Genomic DNA, 27917 nt, shown 5'->3' on the forward strand with positions numbered 1-27917 from the left:
TAAATCACGTAAAAAATGGACAAAACTGTTTCTTGGATTTTTTACTTACAAATATACATGAAGATTTCTGTGTGACTGAATCTCTTGATCCTTTATGGAAAAATGAAATATTTCATACGGCAATTGAGTACTCTGTATTTGTACATAATAATTGTAACCCCTTTGACTGTGAATTCGAAAATGTATTGGATTTTAATAAAGCAAACTTTGACAACATTAAGGCTAAGTTAAATAGGGCTAACTGGCAATCCGTTTTAAGGAGTCAGACAAATATTGACTGCGCTGTGGATGTCTTTTATAAAATTTTATCAGATATTATTAAAGAAGAAGTTCCACTCATGAAAAAGCGACGCAATTACAACTCCAAAAATCCTGTTTGGTTTACCAAACAAATTCTAAATTTAAAGAATCGAAAGCAAAAGGCTCATAAAACCTACAGAAAATGCGAAAATCAAGATAACTTGGCAAAGTATTTGAATATCTGCAATCAACTAAATACAGCAATTTCTTCCGCTGTTTCAGATTATAACGAAAAAACCGAAAGTGAAATCAAATCCTGTCCAAAAAACTTTTTCAATTATGTAAAGTCTAAACTTAAGTCAACAAGCTTTCCCTTCAAAATGACATTAGACAAGAAAGATGGAGATAATTCAGAGGATATTTGCACTCTATTTGCATCATTCTTTCAAGAAACCTACACAAATCATACTGACAACGATCGTGACTTTGAATATTTTTCATATTTCCCTGATTTTCCAAATGATGTAGGTGTTAGTCACATTAACGTTAAAGATATTTTAGATAAATTAAATGATCTTGACACCACAAAAGGATCAGGTCCAGATGGAATTCCACCATCATTCTTAAAACCATTAGCAATAGAACTTACAACTCCATTATTTTGGTTATTCAACATGTCGCTGGAAGCTGGAAAATTCCCGCTGGAGTGGAAAAAATCTTTTTTGATACCAATCTATAAGTCTGGTAAAAAATCCGGTGTTCGAAATTATCGTGGAATTGCAATCATTTCATGCATTCCAAAACTTTTCGAATGCATCATTAACAAAAATATTTTCTCTCAGATCAAAAATAGAATAACTATTGCCCAACATGGTTTCTTCAAAGGTCGCTCAACGGCTACAAATCTGCTAGAATTTGTTAATTACTCTTTAAATGCAATGGATAATGGTAATCGTGTTGAAACACTTTACACTGATTTTAGCAAAGCATTCGATAGACTGGATATTCCTTTGCTGATTTTCAAGCTCGCAAAAATGGGAATTTCGACTAGGCTCCTCGGCTGGATTGAGTCGTATTTGACTGATCGTCAACAGATAGTTCGATTCAATGATAAAAAATCAAAACCAATCAAGGTCACATCTGGTGTTCCCCAAGGTTCACACTTGGGACCCCTGCTTTTCATTTTATACGTTAACGATATTTCTTTTATACTACATAAACTGAAAATTCTCATATATGCTGACGACATGAAACTGTTCTTAGAAATTAGAAATAAAGATGATGTCCATACATTTATAAATGAAATACAAATCTTCCACATATGGTGCTCTAAAAGTTTGCTGAAATTAAATGTTAAAAAATGCAATCATATAACTTACAGCAGAAAACGAGGTGTATCAGATGTTTCAATAAAGTTAGGTAACCAAAATGTTGAAAAATGTGATAAAGTAAGAGACTTAGGAATTATCTTAGACTCGAAATTAACGTTTGTCGACCATTATAATACAATTATTCACAGAGCAAGCAATATGCTCGCATTTATAAAACGTTTTGGCTATCACTTTCAAGATCCATACACTATAAAAACATTGTACATTGCTTACGTTAGGTCAATATTAGAGTATTGTAGTGTTGTTTGGTCTCCTTACATGAAAAAATATGAAGAACGTATAGAGTCGGTACAGAAGCAATTTCTTTTATATGCGCTGCGTAAGTTAGGATGGACAGTTTTCCCTCTTCCTTCATACGAAGCTCGTTGTATGTTGATCAACATTCAGACGTTGAAAGAACGACGAGACTATGCTATGGTTTCATTTGTTATGGATATTGTTTCACAGAGAGCTGATTCACCTGAATTATTATCCAAATTGAATTTTTATGCTCCCAGCCGGCATTTGCGAGGAAGGAACTTGTTCTCAGTGGAACGTCATCATGCAGATTATGCTAAATATGGACCGATAAATCAAATGATGTCCACTTATAATCGACATTGTGAAACAATTGACGTGAATATGTCTCGAACGCAGTTAAAGAAATATTTCCATAACATTCGAAATGGTAGAAGTTAAGCAATATAGGGCAATTTCTCTATATGTTACCATTATTTGTGAAATGATTATAAAAAAGCAATAGATGGAAGAACAATAACATATTATTATAAAAAGATTTTCACTAAAAATATCAATGTATATGTTAAGTTGACGATGTATTTTAAACGGTCTACATTTGATTGACGGCAATAAATAAATAAATAAATAAATAAATAGAAAGGGGAAGGAATGTTAGTTCGACAACCGTTGTTGCTAGAAACCGTGGAATTCACAGCATCTCCACAGTTGTCTCGGGAAGGAGTATTTGTTAGTAGGGTAGGGTAAGGTGTGGATCATGGAGCCACCTTTGGTAGGTTATATGATCCACCAGTTATATGAAAATACACGACACGGTCTTCATCCCGATTATGATTTATTTGGTCGCGATATTATAGGAAATTCACATACATCAACGATCGTTCTATATTGAACGCGTCACCTCATTGATGGTTTACTTAACCGTGAAAACCGACTTCTCCCTCGAAAGTTATCGCGCGCTTCTGATTCCGCATTCAATATTCGCGTCCCCATCTCCCTACCGAGAAAACCGATCGACTCACGAAACTAGTCGCACGTTTCTCACAGTATTGAGCTTAGAGTATACGGAGAATAAACTTTGAAAAATTCCATGAGAAATATCTTTGACATTTTCACTAGAATTGTTTTGGTAGTTTAATGTGATGTTTTTCAGTTTTGAGAAATCCTTCGCAAATTTCCTGCACTATACCTAAGGTTATTTGTTTGGTGATTTCTTCTGAAACTTCTTTGGAATCTATTCCGACAATTTTCTCAGGAATTGGTTCGATATTTTTTTAAAGTTTCTCTAAAATTCCTTAAATAACTCATCTGGTATTTTTTTTTGTTAAATACCTTTGGTTATTGCTTTGGCCAATCCTCTAGAAATGCTTCGACATTTTTTAGCAATTCTTTCGGCAATTGGCCACTGTATTTTTTTTTTTGATCAGCAGTTCTGTAGAGAAATGCCCCGCAAAATAAAATTTCAAATTTTACCGCTTTTACTATCTTTTCTGCCGGCTTCAACATCTTTTGTTCAGTGAATGAATTTTGATAATCTGATGACCCGTTTTCATGGCAAGACGTGACATAACAAACATCATTCCCTTTTAATTTATATAGAATCCCCCGGCAATTCCTTTGGAAATTTCTCTGAGAATTACTGAGAATTCCCAGAGAAAATCCTTTGTGGAGGAATTTTCGGAAAAATTACTGGAGGAACTTTCGAAGAAACACCTGGTATCAGAAAGTCGGTTTAACCCGAGCAGGCACGAATAACTGACACATAACTACAGCATACCCAAGTCGGGTCCAGGTATTGAAAAAAAAAATATTTTGGTATTCTGTTGATATTGATAAAATACCTAAACGAGTTATTAGTTTGGTGTTGAGGACTGCTTGAGGTATTATTCGGTTATGGAAAAATCTCTTTTTGTATGGAAATACCGCCAATTATTATTTAGGTATTGTCATACATACATTTATTTGTTCAACATCATTAAGACAAGACATAATCAACAATAGTACGCCACAATACTCGGTTTGTGGCTGCCGCTCTCCATCCTCGGTCGCGCCCAATGCTCGCCAAGTCACGCTCCACCTGGTCCGCCCATCGTTTTCTCTGCGCTCCACGCCTTCTTGTGCCAACCGGATCAGTTGCAAACACCAGCTTTGCAGGGTTTTTGTCCGGCATTCTTGCAACATGCCCTGCCCACCGTATCCTTCCGGCTTTGGCCACCTTCTGGATACTGGGTTCGCCGTAAAGCGCAGCGAGCTCGTGGTTCATCCTTCACCGCCACACACCGTTCTCCTGCACACCGCCGAAGATCGTGCTTAGCACGCGTCGCTCGAAAACTCCGAGTGCTTGCTGGTCCTCCTCGAGCATGGTCCATGTCTCGTGCCCGTAGAGGACCATCGGTCTTATTGGCGTTTTGTACATGGTGCATTTGGTGCGTGGGTGAATCTTTTTTGACCGCAGTTTCTTCTGGAGCCCGTAGTAGGCCGACTTCCGCTGATGATGCGCCTCCGAATTTCACGGCTCACGTTGTTGTCAGCCGTCAGTAAGGATCCGGTAGACGAATTCCTCCACCACCTCGAAAGTATCCCCGTCTATCGTAACATTACTACCCAGACGGAACCGGTCGTGTTCGGTTCCGCCTACCAGCATGTACTTTGTTTTAGAGGCATTCACCACCAGTTCGACCTTTGCTGCTTCGCGTTTTAGGCGAGTGTACAGGTCTGCCACCGTTCCAAATGTCCTAGCGATAATGTCCATGTCGTCCGCAAAGCACACAAATTGACCGGATTTTGTGAAAATTGTTCCCCGGCTGTTGAGCCCGGCTTGTCGCATCACACCTTCCAGAGCGATGTTGAAGAGTAGGCATGAGAGTCCGTCACCTCGTCGCAGTCCCCGGCGAAATTCGAATGAACTGGATAGTTCACCCGAAACCCTTACGCAGTTTTGCACACCGTCCATCGTTGCTTTAATCAGTCTAGTCAGCTTCCCGGGAAAGCTGTTCTCGTCCATGATTCTCCATAGCTCTGCGCGGTCGATACTGTCGTATACCGCTTTGAAATCGATGAACAGGCGAATGAAGCTGTTCGGTTTCCCAGATCCTGACTATCAGCCGATGAAGACAGGTGGCCATCTTTTCTGGGCCCATCTTGATGAGTTCAACTGCGACACCATCCTTACCCGCTGCTTTGTTGTTTTTGAGCTGGTGGATGGCATCCTACTTCCCTCAGCGTGAGAGTTGGTTCATTTCCGTCCTCCGCTGCACTGGCGTCGTCGTTTCCTCCGTTGTTGCCGTGGTCTCCCGTGTCTACGTTCTCTACGTAATTCAGGTGCTGATCGAAGTGCTGCTTCCACCTTTCAAACACCTCACGTCCGTCCGTCAAGAGGCCTCCGTCTTCATCCCTGCATATTGGTCATACCTGATGTCATTATTCATGCGTTATGCACATAATATACATCAATTATTTTTTAAGGTATTTTACCCCTTATGCACGGCTACTTAATACCTCATTAAGGTTGTAGGTATTCGGTTTTCCATACCTGAGTTTGGTATTGTTCAGCTGTTTCCTTCTGCTCGGGAAGTTCTGCTACTAATTGGAAAAGCAACACCAAGATGAACGTCTGGAGGCATTCCTGAAGGGACTCCTGGAGGACTTCTCCGAGGAACTCCGGAAGAAGTCCTTGAATGTCTCTCGGGGGAAATCTCGAAGGAATTCTCAAAGGAATACCTTGATGAATTTCACGTTGACCAGTCCGTAGGATAGAAGAAAGAAGGACCAAAAATTGGAATAATTGCGCCATTGGGCAGTACAAGTTGTGCGGGAAAAAAAATCAATATGTAAGATTTTTATAAGTGAACTTAATAATAATTTTCCCACTTTATAACAAACTTGACCCTTACAGCATGTACCTAAAACCGCTAAACCCGACAGTTACAGTTAGGCCAAGTGGGACAAATAGCGTGACAAATATTGTAAGTTCAAATAATTAGACATAAACACAAACAATTAGAATATATGTTAAATTACAGCACTCTGAGGAAGACATAGGCCCCGTGTCGAAAAGTCGGGCAAATAAAGAACGTCATTTGTTCAATAGATGACTGCGTAGCCTAACATAATCAATTCCACCAAACAGTCGATTTATCATCAGGCTAATACTATTCTTTTCTCCCTCCTCCAATGTAACGCTTTTTGTATGAGAACCCTAAATTTTTTTGTATGGATTGTAATGCTACGATGGACTCCCCCTCCCTCCATAGCGTTACGTGATTTGTGTACGATGCCTAATGTCTGAGGAAGATTCAGAAAATTTTCAGCAATTTTCAGAGGTATTACGGAGGCGTTTTCGGTGGTTTCGGAGTATCTCTGGTGCGTTAGGATTTTCAGACACCCCATCACAAAATCTTTAGATACGCTTCTGAAATGCACTTTCATTTAAGGATGTTCATGAAACCCCCTAATACGGCCCGGACCGAACATGGCTCGAAATGCCCCTGAAACCTCCGTCATCCCATTGAAACGCCCTTGAAATCATCATCAATTTGAAATGCCTCTAAAACTCCTTTGGACGTCATTAACAGAAACCCCCTGAAACACACCTACAAACCCCTTAAAACTTCTCTGAAATGCTATTAAACGCCTCTAAAACCTCTAGGAATGCCCTTGAAATGTTCCTGAGACCCATCGAAACTCTCTGAAATTACTCTGAAATGCTTTGAAACGACCCTCAAACCCCTTGTAACGCCCTTAAAAGGCTCCTGAAATCTCCTGAAACAAACCCCTGAAACGCACCTGTAGTCCTTTAGAACCCCCTTTTTTGGGCTCTCCGGGAACTTTCTGGAAACCACCTTAGCCCCATGTCAAATGCCCAGGAGAACTAGATTCCCTCATTAAAGCCCGAATTTAATTTATGCACAAATTTCCTTGTTTTTAAATTTAGGCGCCTTTTTAATGTATGCACCCCCAGCCATGTGCATGAAAAAAGGTTCCAGTGTACTACGACATTGGTCAGCACTTGATCCAAAAATCGATTAAGAACTGTTATCAGTTTTATTTCTCTGTTGAATGTTCGATTTTAACTTGAGAATATTCTGCTAATTTAAATGTACATTTGTAGGGCTCATCTACCACTCAGGAGGAATATAGCGTGAATATAGAGTGGTTGCATACTTTTAGATCATTCTGGCGATGGACTTCAAAATGCAGCCGTCTTGCATAAAAACCCATTTCGGTATGGCCTATTAGGATTAGTTTTCCTAGACAAAACCAAGCTATGAACACAGCGACAAATACTGTGAACTAAAAGGCAATCTACCAACTAAAATGCAATTTCAGGATGACTGATGGACCCAAACCAACACATGAAACCTCGTCATCCTGTGAGCGGTAATTATTAACCAATAGGGCGGGGTAGGGCGTGAAGCGAAAAACAAAATAGAACATTTGAAGGGTTCCATATTATTCACGTTCATAACGTAAATCACTTATGTAACGGCTGTAGATGTCAAGGGCTAAATTCCAGGATAGTTTGGACATGAATAGCCCAATAAGTGTAGAATTAGCATAAGTTAAAATACACAGAAAAATAATAGCCCAACAGTAAATATCAATTTTTAACAGCCTTCAAATAGGTCCAATAGTTTTAGTTGATTATGCACCGCTACTCTGTATAGCGGATAGCGAGTGTAGGTAGCTTTGAAGTTTTGCTCTTCGGAGTAGATTGGTAGGTCTACAACATCCCAAATGAATTTTGAAATAGTGCGTAAAATTTCAAAGAGGTCAAATATAATAATTAGATTTGTGATGTTAGAGTTTATAGCGAATACATGTAACTATTGTAACGGCTGTAGTTATCAGAGTTCAAACTCCGGGTTAGATTGGACGATTGGACGACCTGGAGCCCATATAGCCGAGGCGGTAAACGCACGGGTATTCAGCATGACCATGCTGAGGGTGACGGGTTCGATTCCCGGTCGGTCCAGGATCTTTTCGTAAAGGAAATTTCCTTGACTTCCTTGGGCATAGAGTATCTTCGTGCCTGCCACACGATATACGCATGCAAAATGGTCATTGGCAGAGGAAGCTCTCAGTTAATAACTGTGGAAGTGCTCATTGAACACTAAGCTGAGAAGTAGGCTTTGTCCTAGTGAGGACGTTACGCCAAGAAGAAGAAGAAGACGACCTGGAGTTTGTATTTAATGATGCACATGTATTAGTTTGAATGCATGTTGATTGCGCAACCTTAGTCTGTAAAGCGGATATGATTACTGTTAAGAGCGTAGATCAGAGGATCCAAGTTACAAATAAGTTTGGATGACCTGCAATATCCCAATAATGACAATAAGTGGTTTCTGAATGTCCAAAAGATTCACGGTTTACAGCCAATCATTTAATATTACAATTTGTTGCTAAAATTACTCCTGTAGATTTAAAGGACTGAATATCAGAACAGTTTGGAACGCCTAGATCTAGAACATCCTAGAAAGGCTATTCAAATACTTTTGAATGTAAACCAAATCAGCATTTAAAGCTGAATATGTTATTTTTTTCCAACATCTTGGTGTTCAGGATCTTCTTCTTCTTCTTCTTGTTCATGGCTCTACGTCCCCACTGGGACTTGGCCTGCCTCGCTTCAACTTGGTGTTCTTTGGGCACTTCCACAGTTATTAATTGAAGGGCTTTCTTTGGCTGGCATTGCATGAATTTTTATATTGTGAGGCAAGTACAATGATACACTATGTCGGATATCGAGAAAATTTTCCCGACTGGAACGGGAATCGAACCCGCCGTCTCCGGATTGGCGATCCATAGCCTTAACCACTAGGCTAACTGGAGACCTCATGTTCAGGATGTTCCAGGATGTGAATGATGTCACAAACCCGATTATTTTTCACGCTGCGCTAAGAAAAGAGTGGGTTTCAATAACTTTGTCGAAGACAGGACTGTTCACTTTTATTGAGTGGGTGATTTAATACAACCATTTTTCATTTGGGAATACTATTTGTAGCACTGATTATAACGGGATAGATAGAAAAACAAATATCATAAGTGTTGTTCACAGAAAATTGTAATTGATTGCAACTAATGTAAATCATTCAGAAGCTCAAGCTTTTTTACAAAGCAAAACTACTTATTTCTCCCATCAGCAGGTTTTTATTCCGAAAACATTTTAACTCCTATTTAAAATGAGCACGGGGCAATCTATTTCAACTTTTAACGATCCATTAAACCCAATCGTGTCATGCATCACACAAAAGGCAATAGAGCACACCTGAAGCACCCCGTCCAACCCCAGTCAGCGAGCGACTCTGCGACCGAACTGTGCGAATCCTGCGCACTTGCCCATATACATACCAGAGACCAGAGACAGAGCCCACGACCGAGTCACTACTGCTGCCCAATAAATTGGTACCCCCGATGCGGCCGTTAATGAAATAAGTCATAACAAGTCGCGCGCGCGCGGGCATGCGACTTGTTTAGGAGCTCGACCATGCCTGCCTGCGTTTCGGTGGCGACACGGCAACAAGCCATTTTTGAATCTCGTAAACCATCTACTTTATTACTGCGTCAATGGTTTCGCGTTCGCGTCTGTCACTCCTCTACGGCACACATTGACACGTTCCGGAGGTGGCTGGTGGCAGTCAGTCAGATGTCCTCCGCGGGTCAGCAGCGGGCCTGGCCAGGACTGGCCTGCCGGCGGAGTCAACCTGTCTCCTGGGGCAGTTTGTGTTTTGCGATTCTTTTTTTTTTATTTTTTGTTAATCTGCACATTTCGAGTCGACCTCCTGTGATCACCGCCGTGCAGCAACACGCAGATTTTTGAATCGAGAATTAGGAGAGCTCTGTGGCTCTGTGTTGTCGACGCTAATGTGGATGTGTGTAGGCCTGAGGCGTGGAACGCATGCTGATTTTTTGAACAAGTTCGAGCGAGCGGCTATGGGTTGGGTAGGTTGGCCAAACACCTGATCGGCTGGAATGGATATCTTGTTGAGTGCTTCTTGAGGGGCAAGGGCTTTCAAACTTGTGATGATTGAGGAGTACAAGGTGGAGTGGGTTCTTGCATAATGCGTTGAATCACTATGTATCGTACAGACATGCAAAACTGTTCAAGAGAAATCTTGGACCATGTTTTGGAAATTTACGCTACATGATAATTTATTAACCTACCTGTTCCAGCATAATACTTATCTCATGAAGGTCCATGAAGAAGAAGCTGTAAACCGCCCAGGTATTCGGCAAGACTATGATGACTCGTAGTTAATATTTTTGTGGAAAAAATCGTATCTTTTTATGTCATTCGCTGTGGGTGACTTTAAGTGATAGCAAACGGAAGATGAAACGGCACTGGATAGCACTGAAGCTGATTATCCCTGCCTAACATTTAACCAGTAGAGTTTTTTACCTCCAAGTTCAGAATCTTGTCGAAAGCCTTACTTCCCAAGCAACACGACTTGTTTCTAAGCCAGTAACAGCAACCTTAGTGCAATTTATTCACTGTCCGTATCACGGACAACAGAACACAATTGCTTCTTATCTGGAACCCAAAAAGCGCAGATTCCGAATTCTTATGCAACATAAACGAGGGGGAATGATAAAAAAATGGAAAAAAAAATCGTCCAGACTCGAACCATGGACACCAGGAGTATTATCTACACACCTTGCATACTACACCAAGAGCTCTGTGAGAGAATCGCTGCTCAACGCATCATAAAAGCTACTGAAGTTGCTTGTTACTTTATTGCACCTTCATTGTCACAAGTTAGAGAACTGTCAAAATGAAAAGACGCTCAGTTTTCTGTAACGCTCTTGGAACCTAATCTGAACAAACAAACCAGAGTTAGATGTTTCATGCATGTTACACAGCACTTTTAATGTGAGCTAACTGTATTATCACTTGCGAGGAAAATGTAAGCTCCGCCTCCACGAATCGATGTCAAACACGTGGTTATTTGTGATTTCTATGAAACAAAGCCGCAACTTTACGAATTTCGTAGTTTAAATGCAACTCAATTGCCGGGGCCCGTAGCGTAATGGCTACACGTTCACTTCATAAGTGGATGGTCATGGGTTCGATCCCAGCCCCGGCACTTGCAATTTTTCGTCAGTCGTTCTTCCCCCCGAGAGCGGCTGACACCTGACCCTCTTCTGAGCATATGCTCTAACGGACTCGGAAACTTGGATATCGGCTAACGACAACTTCATAATGGACCCCCAATCGGACTGGAAATGGAACAGAAGCAACATCGTGCTCTTCATTCTACCATGGGCAGGGTAGAAAGTGACAGCAGCGCAAGGCTACCAGTTCGAATTAGAATTAGTGGAATTAGAATAGAATAAATTTAGGCGCTGTACAAAGTGTAAGTGCAGCCGCCAATTGGAATCGCTCATGCAGTGCCCTAGTGGACAAAAGAACTGTAAAATTAGGTTAAGTGGTTGAAGAATAAAAAAAAAATGCAACTCAATTGACAAGATGGAAGTTTCATGTGCTTCTAGTGCAACTCCTTTAGACCAAAACATAGAAAGCCACATTCTAGATGATGTTGCAGGTGTTGCTTGGGTTACCTTACCGGTCAGACTAAGGCCTGAGTGTCCTCTGCTGTATGTAGGAGTCGTCTCCATTCTACTCGGTCCATGGCTGTGTGTCTTCAGCTCTGCACAGATCGTCCTCCTCTTGATCGATCCACCTAGCTTGCTGCGCACCACGTCTTGTTGTACCGGTCAGATGACTCTGGAAAACCATTTTAGTCAGGTTGGTATCCGACATCCTGATGACGTGACCCACCCACCGTAGCCTCCCAATTTTTGCAGTGTGGGCGATGGTTGGTTCTCTCAGCAGCTGATGCAGTTCGTGGTTCAATCGCTTTCTCCAAGTTCCATCTTCCATCAGCACTCCGCCGTAGATGGCAAGCAACACCTTCCGTTCAAAAACTCCAAGGGCACGTTGGTCCTCTGCACGTAGGGGCCCATGCTTCTTCCCCTTAGTGGACTACCGGTCTAATCAGCGATTTGTAGATAGTCAACTTCTTATGACGGCGAACTTTATTCGATCGTAAAGTTCTGCGGAGTCTCGAGAACCATTTTAGTCGGGTTGCTATCCGACATCCTGATGACGTGACCCTCCCACCGTAGCCTCCCGATTTTCGCCGTGTGGACGATGGCTGCTTCTCTCAGCAGCTAATACAGTTCGTGATTCGATCGTTGGGCTCTGCGGAGTCCAAAGTAAGAACGATTTCCTGCTACAATGCGCCTCTGAATTTCTCTACTGGTGTCGTTGTCGGTGGTCACCAGTGAGCCCAAGTACACATATTCTTCAACCGCCTCGATTTCATCACCGTCGATAGAAATTCGGGGTGGCGGCCGCGGTGATACCTCCAGGGAGCCCTTTGCCATTATGTATTTTGTCTTTGCCACATTAATGAATAATCCGATTCGCCTGGCTTCATTCTTTAGTCGGATTACGTTTCCGTTATCGTTAAAATCATCAGCAAAACCTAGCAGCTGAACGGAAATCGTTCCACTCGTGTTTATACCCGCTCTCCTTATTGAAGCAATGTTGAACACCAAGCACAAAAGACCAGCACGTTGCCGTAGCCCTCTGCGAAATTCGAAGGGACTCGAAGATTGTTCCTGACACTCGTCGATCCGTCGCCGCCTTGATCAATCGTATCAGTTTATCCGGGAATCCGTATTCGCGCAAAATCTGCCATAGCTGGTCTCGATCGATTGTATCACACGCCGACTTAAATCGATGAACAAGTGATGTGCGGGCACGTTGTATTCGCGGCATTTCTGCAACACCTGGCGGATAGCGACCATCTGGTCCGTTGTAGCGCGTTCATCCATGAATCCAGCCTGATATTGCCCCACGAACTCTCTTGTAATCGATGATAGACGGCGGCATCGAATTTGAGAGTGTCTTGTAGGCAGCGCTCAGTAGTGTGATTGCGCGATAGTTCCCACAATCCAACTTGTCGCCCTTTTTGTAGATGGGACACACGATACCTTCCATTCATTACTCGGGTAATACTTCCTCCTCCCAAATCTTGATAATGACCCAGTGTAGTGCTCTCACCAGTGATTCTTCAGTGGCTTTGTTGTTTTCAACAAGCTAACCTCCTCCTCCATCTCTTGGAGGTTAGGGACTGGAAATCTTTCGTCCTGCGCACGTACTCCTAGACCTGTTACCACGCCACCTTCGCCACCTGGTGCAACGTCGCCATTTAGGTGCTCATCGTAATACTGCCGCCACCTCTCGACCACCTCGCGTTCGATCGTGAAAAAGAATCCCGTAATTGTCTCGGCGCATGTCGGCTTGTGGCACAATGCTTCTTCACGAGCGGTTCAGCTTCTCGTAGAACTTCCGTGTGTCCTTAGCGTGGTAGAGCTCTTCCATCGCTTTGCGATCTCGTTCTTCGTACTGGCGGCGCTTTTTCCTTCGGAAGACTGAGTTCTGCCTGTTCCGCGCCTGTCTATAACGTGCCTCATTCGCCCTCATACGGTGTTCAAGCATTCTCGCCCATGCTGCATTCTTCTTGTTTTTCATCTGTTCACATTCGCCGTCGTAGCGGTCGTTTCTGTTATACGGTGTGTTGTCGAAACCTGTGGTCTTCATGTTTTAGGATTCTTTAATGTAGGCAGTCAGCTCATCAGCTGTGAACTCCCACTCCTCCGAGTAGTCATTGGGGTTCAGATGAAGTTTGCAAGCGTGTTCGTTAACGGCAGCATCTTGTGGACCGACAATGTCTTGCCCAATATTGTGTGAGCTGAAGAAGTGCCGACCTGTCTCAGCTGCTTTCTCAGCAGGAGTTATAAAGCGATCCACAGAGTTGGTGTTATCTACAACGGTGGATTGAATCATGACTTTTTTTTTTGCTTTAGTGATCTCCCAGAACGGCTTGACACTCTATGGGAGAGAGTGAATATTTTTTAGAAAAATCTTTAAATCTATGGTCCACTATTCTGCCTTGATAATTTTGTTCATACGATTTACATCGCTTTTCAAAGCAGCCAAACCAGTGCGTTGGTACTGCCTGTGAGTGATGTTCCTCAAATAAACGAGGTCCTTGGTTAGGTTATCAATAATTTGGCGGGACTTCGAGACATGCTGCTTGCGGCCAAGGAGATGGTGCTTTTCATAGCCGACGTCGTCATCGATATACCTTTGGAACCGTCTACAGTCGACTCGTTGGAAATTCCTCTGGGTTATCGGATGCTGGTTGACCAGGAACCCAACTTCGGTAACTACCGGATTAGAGCTGAGATCCTGGTGGAAGATATTGTATGCCATGTTCGTGAGGCACACGTCGATGATGGAGTGCGCCCCAGATCGACTCAACCGAGAGCGTCCGAGCACAGAATGGTAGTATAGTAACCTGCCTCCAGATCCTATTGCAGAATTCTTCCATTTTGGTTACGACGAGTGTTTTCGCACGCTTCGTGCCTTGCGTTCAGGTCGCCGCCCCCGTCGCCGATCGAGCTTGTGGTGAACTTGTTCCAGGGCCACTGATACATGGCCGGTAAAGTTCACTCGATTGGGGCAGTAGACTCGATGAGTTTTAGCTAGAAGCTCGGCAGCAAGTGGCAGTTGATGTTGGACCGCAAGGCGATGGTGACCCCTCCTTCATAGGAGCCGCCGTACCCATCCAGTCATCTGACAAGTTCACGGGACGTTCACGGACGCGGCGGCAGATTTGGCCCCTGAAGCCGCGGGAAGGGCTCCTCAGACATCGAATAAGGAGTAAGATAAGATCGACATGTCTACGCTGGTTCTTTGGGGACGCCTTTTATCGGATATCGTTAAAATAGGCCCGCTTGGAGCAGCCTATTGGCAGCAGGTTGAATTCCTGGTGTTTGCCGCCGCAGTCGACGCACTTCGGTTCGGCAGCTTCGTCAACCCAGATGCAGGATCCTGTCGGACGACGTTCAGGACACGTACCACAGCACAGGGGCATGTGGCAATTTGTTGTTCCGTGACCAAATGTCAGGCAGCTACCACATTGCTTGGTATCGCGTTTCTTCGGGCGCTACTTCTCCTACTCGACGTTGACCTGGAAGAGTGCCTGAATAATACGAGGGTCCGCCATGTTGACGGAGTTCTTTTTCGGATAGACCAAATAGATCCGATCCCGATGGACTTCTACCTGTCGTCTGCTGGGGAACACATTAAGCTAGTTGGTCGCCAATGAATGCTTCCGGGGTGTGCTCCGGTAGACCAAACAGGAGTATCTTCAGTGGCATGCTCCCGGTTACATCGTAGGAGAAGAACTCGTATCGTTTCTCTTTCAGATGCTTTCCGACCTCGTTGTAGTCGGTAGTGGTGGAACACTCGATCTCGATTTGCTTCACTACTAGCTCAATGCTTAGCGCAGTCACGGAAGCAGTGGAGATGTGTAGTACCTTCCCTCGCTTGAAAGGCCAATGACATGGTTGCGAACTTGTTTTGAGCCATAAAGCCTGGCGTTTGGATCCACCGGGTCGTTTAAAATATTGTTTGAAATCATTTCCAGTCGAGGAGCCAGAGGCAGACATTGCCATCCAGGATATGCGACTTATCGTAATCAGTGTACGCAGAATATGCCACCGCAAGCGAAAAATAGACAACAAAGAAGGCACGGCAACAACGCTTTGTTTTTTCGTTAAGCAGATAATGACAAAATCGCTTCCGAGTTTGTTCACAACAAAAAACGGTAGGAATATTTGTCTCGTTCTACATATTCACATCGTGATTTTCGCATTGTTTTACAACTGAAGTTCGACTCTGAGGTTTGCAAGAGTCTTATTTCGTCCAAATGCTTATGAATTCGATAATGTATGGACAATTTCAGCAGAAAAGCCGGAATATCAGCACACACACGGCAAGCGATGTTTGTTTTATTGCTCTCATCGCCTGACATGCGTTTGTTGCGGAGCGCCTTTGTTGTTGCACCGCTTAGGACAAAGCGTTTGTTTTTTCGGCGTGATCCGTTTTTCGTACCCTGATCGTAATAGATCGAGGAAAGTTAGCTTAGTCTGTTACCGTTGAGAAACGCTAACTTTGTTTATTATGTTAATTTTGAGAATAAATTGTTAATTGTCTAGTATTTGTTAGTATAATATAGATAAAAATGTTAGTAAATTGTTAATTTGTTATTGGTATTTTTTTATTTGTTATAAGTAAGTAAATTGTTAGAGATTATTAAAAAATCAGAACAAAATTTGTTAACACACATGTACCTAACAAAAAACAGATCTAAGACAACACATACACAAAATAAGCCAAAAAGGGGAGAAGTGGACGCCATGACACATCTACGTCAGAAAGAGAAAGAAAAAGGGAAATTGGGAAAAGGCAAAGGGGACAGACTGCTGGGTCGAAGAAAGCCAAGAGCAAAGTCTTTCGATTCTGACATCTCGAGGCAACTAGTGCGTTATCGAAGAAATCCAAACCACCAAAGTCAATTTAACCGTTGATCCGTTGATTAAATTAATCAGAAGTTACAGTTAGAAACGAAAGTTAGTAAATCGTAAATTATAGAATCAGGTATGGTTCTTCAGACCAAAAAGTGATTCAGCAGTTGGTGAGACGCCCTGTATAACCCCACTTTCTTTAGGACCCATCATCATAGGCCCGTTCAGCCTGGTCGTGGCCCGTTAACACCTGTAAGGCATCCCGTCCGCCGCCTAGGAGGCTCGAACTACGCCTTTCATTCGGTTAGTGCCTCTCTCGGACAGCCAGAAGTCCCACCTGGCGTTGAGGATCCTCCGACGCCCAGAACGCGCCGTGAACACCCACAGACCTCGGAATCCTCCGTTGAGACCCCTGGACATCACCCACCACGCCACCCCGGTGGTAATTTCAAGCGTGAAGGTTGTGCCGTGCACCCCGTCATCCCGTCCAAGTCCCGGTGGTCCATCGAACGCCCAGGAAAGCCCCCCCCCCCCCACCCCCAGTGCTCCACTTCCGGCCGGCCGCAATGCTCCACACTACACACGGACACTTCACACACAGTGAGTTGGAATAAATTAAAGAATAAGTGAAATAGCAATTGAGTTCTTGTCCAGCGAAACGTGACGACCCTAAGAGTCTCGCTCGTTAGGCGTGGTTCTTCCGACCCGCCAAGTAACAAGTCCTCTGAAGCTTCAAGTTTACGTTTGATGCTTGGTGAAACTGTCCAAGCTCCGGGGAGGTGAAACCACGTAGGCTGCTATACAGCTGCTATAATGTTCAGGATATAGGAAGAAGAACTAGTGCTACCTGGTACAGACTGATGTGTGCCAATTATTGAGTAAAAAAAGTTCTCAATTTTGTCTATAAAATCATGTCGCATGTCGGAAGAATGGCAGGCAATAATGAAATTTAGTAGAGAACCAGGGAGAGGCCGGCAACTGCGTGGCAGGCTGCGCGCAAGATAGTCTTTTGCGGAACTGCACGCGATTGGCACAGTACAACGACATGCAAAGAAGGATGATCCATTCGACGTAGATTCAACGGAGCGAATTGTAGCCCAACAAGTACTAAGTACCAAGTAAGACAGATGAATCAGAACGTGAACGAAAACTCAGCAAATTGTTTTCAGCTCTCTCGATAGCTCTGATAGATGGTAGTTACCGCCATGCGTACACATCATGGATCCTATCTAAAACACCTCCTGCATTGTTACAAGCGTCGAATTAATAGAGTATAGAGTTCCATTTGAAGACTTCTTGGCATGCTTCTTTTTCGTGTGGTGGGGACAAAACTTCAGACCATCTCGTCCAGAGGATGCGTAAATACGATTTTGGTTTTAGGCCGCTTCTTTTGGCTATCACCCACAGGGTTCGAAGTTGGCAACGTTGGTCCTTTGATGTTTGATTGAACTTAACCCTTACAGCGAATCAGTGGCTGCGGAGAGAACATCCTGGTACCGTTATTTACTGTCGTGGTGTTGGTATACTGGGTTGGATCCGATCCCGCGGTTGGAAAGGTATCCGGCAAGATCGGGGCAGTTGGATGTCCCATTGATTGTCGACAACACTGTATCTGTAATTGTTGATTGCAGAACAATTGGGCTCAGGCGTGGTGGTCGACCCTATCCACCTTCCGAGGACAAAGGTGGTAAGGTAACCCGGGAATCTCCCCAAAGAGCGTGGCATCGATGCTCGTCGCTGCATGGCTTCGCAGCTAACCTTGAGGGTGCGAAGTCCACTATCCTCTCTCCTAAGCAATGCTCTTTTAGTGGTCGTAGAGTGGCATAGGGTCTATGGCGGCAATGGGAATGTTTTTAGTGGGTCGGGGGCCCCGGGTGTAGTCCCGTCTTCTACTTCGCCTATAGGAGGTGATATCCAACCCCACACGCTACCTCACTACAATTTCTTGGCAAAACTGATTCGGCATAACTTGAGCACCACTGAGTTCAACGATGCGTAAAATTTATATTGAAATAAAGTTTGACACCCATCGCCGAATAAAGAGGTGCACTTTTCCAAATCGGGGGGTCTCGTTCCGCCCCGCACGGACGACAGCCGGCGAGCAGAACATCGCGATCAATATAAATTGATTACTTTTCTGAGTTTGAGCATGTGCGCCCATATGTGTGACCGAGTGGTTCAGCCCACTACTGACTGACTGACTGCACCGTACACTGGCCCCGGGTCCGCCAGTGATTTGACGGCCTTCGAAAAGGTTGATTGACTCGAACTGGATCTATTAATTAAATGAAAGCCAGATTGATAATGGGGATTGACAGTGGGCGCTTGAGTTGTCGTTTCGACAGCAAAACTACTTCCCGCCGAGTTGCCGGCTGCGCCGGTGCTGGTTGTCGTCGTCATCATCATCATCGTCGTCCATGTGCGTAAATTGCTTGTCCAACTGTTTTCGTGCTGATATGCTGTTTCGATTGGGGACAACGACGACGACGCACCGTAGGTACCAGAGCCGTGTTCGAGAGTGATGTTCATTAGGAAAATTGTGTTATGCAAATGGAGAAATACAGAGGAGGGCTTGCGACACCGCCGCTCGCTCGCTGTCATAGATATGATAAAGGAAAGGCTCACTCAGAAGTCGCCCTTTATCATTTTTACCAAACCGATATGACAGTGAACGACAATGACAGCGCGATGATGACAACAACAACATCAAATACAGGGAACCCATCTGCTTGGATGTTACTTTATCTTCGAGGTTTTCACGTTCGAACATTTATTTCGAAAGTTTCCTTGATACCCAGTGGTTTTAATTGAGTGAGTGTTTCCAATGCCTGCACATAACATCTAATTTGTTGCATGTGGTTTACAAGTATTGTTTTTTTTTGTTTCAAACAGCTGTTGTAAACCTTTTCCCATTATGAGTAACCCTTGCTCGCACTCAATCTACATGAGTTTCCTACGCAGCTTCCTTCCTAGCGTTATCCAGTAGTGAGTGATCTCTACACAGAGGGATTACTGTACCCGTGATGACGACAATAGGAACTGAAATGATGAGGTCCAAGAAGATGACGACGAGAAAGGCTCTCTTCTTTATGATGATTGACATAAATTGGTGACAATCATACAATCACCATGTGTACCCATTTCAATGCGAAAGGGCAAACCCTAAAACGTCTGGTTCGTTCGTCTTGGTGGATGTTGTTTTTTTTGTTGCTGTTGTTGGCTTGTTCTCCCTGTTAACTCTGCAGAATGAGGGATGGTTCTTTTCCGTTCCATTTATATTCATTCATTAAACATACCTATGGACGCGTTAGACTAATCCAATACATTTTCACAAATTCATATAATTTATTAGGTTATTTGAACATGAATTTCTGCAAACAATTGCGACACATTTCTGATCAACATCGATTATTCAAAACAGAAACACCAAGAACCAGTCTTGTGTGCATAACATATGTCTGCAGCGCATCATTTTACGATTTATGAGCGTTATGTTTTATTATCCCGCCTTGCATTCGAACGCGTTGGAGGACAGCCAGCAGTGTGATTCGATACGACGACGACTGCGAAAGAATGGAACCATACCTCCTATCTCTAAGATAAGCTTCATCTGTTTTATTGAAGAGCTTACGATATAATACGGTACGGGAGAGAGAATGGTTTCGCTGAGTTGTGCGTTGTTTTTGTTGGTTCGATGATCGATGAAGGCCATTGAAGATGAGGTCACAAGGTGTTTCCATACGTTTTTTTTTCGATCAACTTATTGAAGGTGTGCTGGGCGGAATCTATGGCACGAGTATTGTGATAGTGGAAAATGCAGCACCCACTAGCTTACGACCCGCGAATTTCAAGTTCAGCATAGAAATGTTTGGAAACCTTGAAATGTTTTAGTTGAATCACTTTTTATGTATCTGCTATTTTTTCTGAAAGAAGCCCATACTTGTTTTTGTAACGTTCTGTATTGCTTAGATTTAGTTATTTGTTGTAAATCAATATTACTACACCAGTCTGTACAACTAATTAGTTGAAGATGTAGGAAATAAAGAATTTTATGACCCCCTCATATCCCTCCGGCTTTGACCACCTTATGGATGCTGGAGCCGTTGAGTGCAGCATCGCTCAAAATCGTCCTTGGCACGCAGCACTCGGGAATTTTGAGCGCTTGCAGGTCCACCTTGGCCCATAGGGAACGATCGGTCTTAAAAGCGTTTTACACATGGTACATTTGGTGCGGGGTGATTTTTTTGACCGCAGTTTCTCATGGAGCCCGTAGTAGGAACAACTACTACGCCTCACGAAGTCATTCGTTTTAGGTGACAGCCAACGAAAAATGATTGTGATAACGTTTTGTAGGTGGCATTCAAAGGTGATCGCTCAAAAGTTTTCACATTCGAAAAGGATTTCTTTTTTTTGGATGGGGCAGATTACCTCTTACATCCACTCCTCCGGTAGCTGTTCGAATTCCCAGATCCTGATTAGGGGCCGTTCATAAACCACGTACACTTTGGGGGGGGGGGGGAATGGGGTCTGGCCAAAGTCTACGCTACATACAAATTTCAAAATTTTTGTATGGACAAAAGTCTACGAGGGGGGAGGGGGTGGGGTCTGAGATGGCCAAATTTTGGTCTACGTGGTTTATGAACAGCCCCTTATCTACCGGTGCTGGCAGGTTGCCAACTTTTTTGAGCCTGTTTTGAAGAGTTCCACTGCACATTAGAGTGGGTCATCGTTTATATGGAAAAATGAAAAATTCAATAGTATCCAATCAGATCAAAGCTTTTTTGAACCCATTTCAGGTCCTCAATAAGTGTGCAAAATTTGGGCACGATCGGTTAAGTCTACGTTTTGCGCATCGCGTTTGAAGTTTGTATGGGATTTTATATGGGAAAACACACTTTTTTGCATTTTTTTTCCCATGACAAGCTCGAATTTTTCTTAAACAATGTAACCGATAAAGTGAAAACATAGCCTAGGGTGTCCTGAAAAACTTTGTCGAAGACCGTGAAGTAATATGATGTTTATGAAAAAAGGTATAGCGTTGTCATTGCTTACCGAAACAGCATGATTTTGTTGCTATTGTTATTCCTTTACATGTTAAAGCATAAACACAAGCATGCGATTTGTTGATTATAACTATTTTCACAAGCATCGGATCGCTATGCGGTCTTAAATTAAGTTTTCCAGAACATCCTAGGCTATCATTTCACAAAAATGCAAAAAAGTATGTTTTCCCATACAAAATCCTATACAAATTTCAATTGAAATGCGCAAAGTGTAGACGCAACCGATCGTGCTCAAATTTTGCACAGATACTCAGGACCCGAAACGGAACCAAAAAAGCTTTGATCTAAGAAAACGGTTCCGATGACCCACGCTACTGCACATCCTCAATAACCGCTTTGAGCTGCTGAATAACATCCTTGACTGTCCTCAGCATGGGAGTTGGATCGTTTCCGTTACCTGCTGTACTAACGCAACCGTTTCCTCAGTTGCCTTGATCTCTGGTGTCTACATTCTTCACGCCGTTCAGGTGCTTAACAAAGTGCTGCTTCCACCTTTCAACCACCTCACGGTCGTGAAGGACCAGAGGTGAGACCATTCCGAGGCTACCGGTGGCGAGTGGGCTTTCGTTACAGGTGATGGAGCGGCTGCGTGGGAGAGAAAACTACATATCGTGGGCGTTATCAACCAAAATGCTCCTGATTCGTGAAGGATCTTGCGGTGCCGTAACGGAAGAGGATCCGGCAGATGCGACTCCCCTTTGAGCTCTCGCTCCTATCTGCCTGAGCATTAAGTCAGTGAACTACAGTCTGGTACAAAGTGCAGAAGCAGCGAAAGCAGCGTGGACGAACCTCAAGAACGTATATCAGGACGACGGAATGACCCGGTGAATAGGCCTGCTTCGGAAGCTGACCAGCATACGGCTGGTGGAATGCAGTTCCGTAGAGAGTGCGTAAGTCAGATGATGTCAACCAGCCACAAACTGTCCAAAGTGGGCTTCAAAGTCTATGACACGTGAATGGCGAGTCTTCTTCTGATTGGTTTGCCGGAAATGTATGAGCCTATGACCATGGGCCTTGAGACGTCCGGAACACGAATCACAGCGGACGCGGTCAAACCTAAGATGTGAAGATGAGCAGCGTGATAAATTCAAGTTCCGGCGATGGTGCTTTCTACAGACAGTCCAGGTAAAAGCAGAAGGGCAAAAGTGCGGTGAGTGTCAGCGTCCGAGTGTCAGAAGCGAGATGATGATGATGATGATGATGAAAAAATGTTCGTTTACTTCCTCAAGTCTAAGAAGCGGATCTTGGACTGTTTCAAGGATTTTAAGGCCTACGCTGTAAACCAAACCGGCAAGCGCATCAAGAGGCTTCGGATGGACAACGGTTTGGAATACGTGAACCAAGAAATGAAACCATTTTTGCGAAGTGCGGGAATTCATCATGAAACGACGCAGTCTTTCCATTAGCCGTAATCGGTATATTGACGGGTCGTTAACCGGGTTGCAGATGTGGAGTCTTGGGCTCTTTTTGGAGGTGATGCTGAATCCCGTGTTGCTGAGTTATTTGACGACTGCGTTTACTACCGCTTCCGTCGTCTTACGGATTGTCTGGGAGTGTTTTCCGGTGACTGGAAGCAGGTTGTCGTCATCTGCATATACCATCCCTTTCAGCAACACCAGAAATACTCCTCTCATGGCTACGAAATCACAGAGCCTTGAGGTACTTCGGTTTTCGGAGGCATTTTAGGAACTTTCAGAGGAGGTGGTTCCGGAGGCGTTACAGGGATGTTTTTTAGAGGTTTTGGAGGGGCTCAGGTACGTTACATTGAGTCCGAAGGGGTTTCAGTAATTTTTCAGCGAATATCATAGGCCTTAGGCCTTAGGTGGGTCTAGGTGCGTTACAAGGGTCCGAGGGGGTTTTGGATGGCATTTCAGGAAGTTTCAGAGGATTTGCAGGAGGACGTTACAGAAGCGTTATGTGGCGGGTTACAGAAGGTGTTCAGTGGTATAACAGGAAGTTTCAGAGAATTTCCAGCGAGTTTCAGAGGCGTTACAGGGGCGTTTCCAAGGGGGTTTCATGGAATCCGAGGGAGTTTCATGGGGTTTTTGCAGGTATTTCAGGAATATTCAGAGAAATCCTGAGTGTTACAAGTGCTTTCTGAGGTCTCATAGGTTATTATGTGCGTTACAGGGGGTCCGAGAAGGTTTCAGGGGTTTTCTGAGCCATTTCGAGGGTTTTCCAGTGTGTTTAAGAGTGTTGGGAGACTCCGGAGTGTCTCAGGGTCGTCACAAGTGCTTTTGGGGAGCCTTAAGGGGGTCTACAGTTAAAAAAAAAAACATTTTGGATCAAAGCTCCCAAGAGGAATTTTAAAGCCTTTGATGAACATTCCATGCAGTTTCAAAAGAGGTTCAAGACGTTACAAACTAATTACGCGTGTAGATTCGATGTCCTACACTTAAGGGAGCTCTTGGAGATGATTAAACAAACTCCACTTGACAATACGTTTCTGTTTAAGACTGTGAGTGCAAGTATAAGTTTCATTCGAACACACAGGTCTGCATGTAGATTTGATGACCATTGTTTAAGACGGTTTTTAGGTGTAGTAAACACGTCTGCTTCAGATTTGAACTAATACAACAGTGACATTTATTTCTCATCATCCAAAGCTCAGCCTACTACATCTCTCCTTAACTTTAAATAAAATTGAAATAGTGTGTAATGCGTTGAGTAATGACTGTATCGATGAAACCTATTATAATGTTATATGCAAGTACAATTGTTCACTAATGATTTATATACAGCTTGTGTTATCACTATATGCTATGCTAGGAAACTGATTTCGGAATATTGTATCGAAATAATTGATAACCGTTAGCTGACCTCTCCAGAAATTCGTTCTTGCAAAGCTGGCCTTTATCAGTATCATCCTTCAGGTTGAAATGGTAGTCTTGCGTACCTACACGATTAAAGCATATATCAGAAGAGTAATTTTCAAAACAAAATGACATTTCAATACTTATCCTTCCGCATTACTATTTTTTTCATCATCCGGTGAACATCTTACCTCTGTTATTTCAAATAAACAGTTTTGTTATTCCTTAGGCCTTCTAATCGGAGATTTCGTATACCATTGATAATTTGCATCAAAGCCTAGAATAGTTGAAGTATTAAATATCAAGTATTATCCTTATATATTACAGTATCCCTGTACCAGAAAATAAATTGAAGATCAATTAACTTCTTTATTTATTGGTAGACTGGACTGCCAAATGGACTGAGATAACTCTCCTACATTTGGTCTTCTCTAATGCAGACTGAAACATCAAGTTTCCTTTGCGTTTCCCTTTATCATAGATGGACTGAATTCTCACTTCCTTCATCTCATGATAGACTGGAATGCCAAATGGACTGAGAAGATTCTCCTACATCTGGTCTTTTCTTTTGCAAACTGAAACTCTAAGTTTCCTTTGCGTTTCCCTTTATCATAGATGGACTGAAGTCTCACTTCCTTCATCTCATGATAGACTGGAATGCCAAATGGACTGAGAAGATTCTCCTACATCTGGTCTTTTCTTTTGCAGACTGAAACTCTAAGTTTCCTTTGCGTTTCCCTTTATCATAGATGGACTGAAGTCTCACTTCCTTCATCTCATGATAGACTGGAATGCCAAATGGACTGAGAAGATTCTCCTACATCTGGTCTTTTCTTTTGCAGACTGAAACTCTAAGTTTCCTTTGCGTTTCCCTTTATCATAGATGGACTGAATTCTCAATTCCTTCATCTCATGATAGACTGGAATGCCAAATGGACTGAGAAGATTCTCCTACATTTGGTCTTTTCTTTTGCATTTCATTTTATCTCCTTTGTGGAAAACTTAATATTACGGCAAATGCACTAAGCCTGCTCCATATTTGGAAGAGAACGCTTTCGAATCAGAGTATGGAGAATTTCCTAGGATTGACAATCCTCGCCATTACTTGTTTCTTTTGTGCGCTCCAAGTTGGCAATAGGATAACATTATCCGATCAGAACATACGTAATGTTTTTTATTTACGCATTGAGCTACAATTTCAACTAATGTTCCCTGAATCAGCCATGAGAAACACTCACTCAATTATGTTGCTGCATTGGCCGAGCAAATTCTTTCTGTCCATCACGTTCTCTGTTTTATCGGCAGAAGCAAAACGTCGAATAAATGACTTAAGTAAATTTGAATGCCAAAACCGAACACCACATATTCACATTTTGAGTCTGTTGCAAAAGTTTTTTTTTTAGAACATTCATCTAGCATTATTGATTGGTTTTAACACCAGAATAAGCTCTTCATAATCGTAATGAAACTTTCAACGACATTGGAATGCGTTTTAATTTAAATCGGCTAAATTCCATTCAGGTTCGAGGGAAACTATGTTCCGATTATCACACCGAGACCCATGTACCAAGCTGATTCATTCCCATACTCTCTATGCTTGGTATGTTCAATTCGGTGTACTATAATTTGTCCATCATTCGGATTGCGTTTGTTCTCGGTGCGCTCTTTTCTTACTTAATATTGTTCAGTTGCCTTCCTTTCGATGTTTCATATTACTTGCGTTTATTTAGGCGAGTGAGTTTGTTTTCTACTACTTGTCCTGAACTTCGTAAATCAGAATCATCGAAACGAATTAAGCTTCACCTCTATTGATGTTTGTGTTAGTGTGATCGGAGAAACGTCAGGCTCCCTCCAGCTGATTGGCTGGCGACAACTCTGACGATGATTTCACCCGGGATGGATTCATATCGTCTTGTTCGGTAGGGTGGAAGATTGGCAATATGGTCTGAAATATTTTTTTATATGGTGTATAGTGTATCAATTCTAAACACCAGTATTTTTGCTTTCTATAGGATTATATGTATCCTCTTGATCTGTTTAGCTTAAGTATAAAGCTATTTCCAACAGTTGAAGATTATAAACATTTCTTCAATGAGATTACAATTTAGATTCTAAACGGATAAACATTATCTTTATCACATTGATTTTAAGTTCATACATTTCTTCTGCAACATTACAGCATTATTCGTTGATTCAACAAAATAGAAAGTTAACATTTAATTAGACAACAACACAAACATTTAAGCAACACTTTAAAATTCAGAGAATATTTTGGTGGGACAACATTTTCCGGGTGTGAGTCTATTACGGAATAAAATCTGCAATACTTTGGTTATACTTTTGAGATAGTGCAACCAATGAAATAACTGTAGTCTAGTCTGTAACTGCTCAAATGGTTTCTTCCCATATGATTGAACGAATGCATCATTTGACAATACTACACTGGGTTCTTATACTGTAATCAAGAAATTATTGAACTTTAATCTTGGCTCTTACATGCATTGTAGTGATTAAAATTGGTTGGTATTGAATTGAATATAAATTCATATTTATATATGAACATCAATTTAAAATCCCTTTGAGGCTACAAAACTCACGAATGGATGAACCAATCAGAATGACTCTTGCATGGTTTGATCCTTATTCATGGTGGCTGTTTTATCAGATAAAAATTATAAAAATCAACTAAAAACAACAATAATTATGAAATTACTGGACTTGTAAAGAGCAGGGCGAAATTTATAAAGATCGCAATAAATCCAATCTAGTGTGCGTTGCTAGAATCACCCGACAACAACTGTCAAACAGCCACAACCAAATGACACAACGTCTGTTGGGACAGCTAGTTATTTTTATATTTGTATAGCGTTGTCCAAATTGAATGCTTTATACCTAACAATAAAACCTCTTGTAATGTAACCAAACTTATACACGAACTTTAGAAGTTGTCAACATCCATGCGTAGATTAAACAACAGCTGCAGTAGTAGTGCTGTATGGAAAGCAATCCTTCGCGTCCCTTCCGATTCAACTTAACAATAAACTATGGACTATTTTCCATAACATCAGCATGATTCACATATTGTGTGCAATGATTGTGTCACTCAATTTAAAATTGTTAAAAATTTAACCATCACAAACCACCATCAGCACTAAATACTCATATCTCACATTATTTAAAAGTACAAAATTTCATACCTGTTCAATTGCCTATCAACTAGACCAAACTTTCCTTTCCGTGTGGGTTGAACTACGCGCACTCCGTTGGCAGCTTACGTCATGTTCCCTTCGGTAACTTCAACTCCTGGAGTGATACAATTTCTCCACATGTTCCAAAATCCATCGTCTTCCTCCAAGTCAAGTATCTTCCTTCATCTTTATGGTTTCCGAATCTTTTTTTTTTCATGTCTGATTTTGAATCCTCAGTCGCCAATGTAGTAAACACGTCTGCTTCAGATTTGAACTAATACAACAGTGACATTTATTTCTCATCATCCAAAGCTCAGCCTACTACATTAGGAAATCTTGAATAGTCCGTCCGTACTCTCATCTCTCCCCTCTGAAGACGTCCTAAACTTCCGTTCACTCCACCCGTTACTTCTTTGACGTAAACCAGCCTTATAGAGCATCGTGCCACTTGGGCGGTGGCTTCTATTTTCGTCTGTTTTCCGCTATAATTCAGTCAAATTTGAACCAATTGACACAATTTTTGAAATGCGGTAGGTAGGTATAGTATCTACCCGTGTATAACATTTCAAGTCAATTGGTTCAAAATTGACTGAGTTATAGAGGGAA

At 42.6% G+C, this 27917-nt stretch overlaps 1 protein-coding gene and 1 long non-coding RNA gene across 2 annotated transcripts in view; one reads left to right on the forward strand and one right to left on the reverse strand.

The window, feature by feature from the left end:
• Positions 1-27917, forward strand: part of LOC109398826 (protein slit) — a 707963-nt gene that overhangs the window by 70444 nt on the left and 609602 nt on the right. The window lies entirely within an intron of this gene.
• Positions 23938-27634, reverse strand: LOC134289974 (uncharacterized). Its single transcript, XR_009998774.1, has 2 exons — positions 24315-27634; positions 23938-24206 (listed from the first exon to the last, which is right to left on the reverse strand). It is a non-coding gene; the product is annotated as an uncharacterized LOC134289974 (long non-coding RNA).

This window comes from Aedes albopictus, chromosome 3 (assembly GCF_035046485.1).
Source record: "Aedes albopictus strain Foshan chromosome 3, AalbF5, whole genome shotgun sequence".
NCBI lineage: Eukaryota > Metazoa > Arthropoda > Insecta > Diptera > Culicidae > Aedes > Aedes albopictus.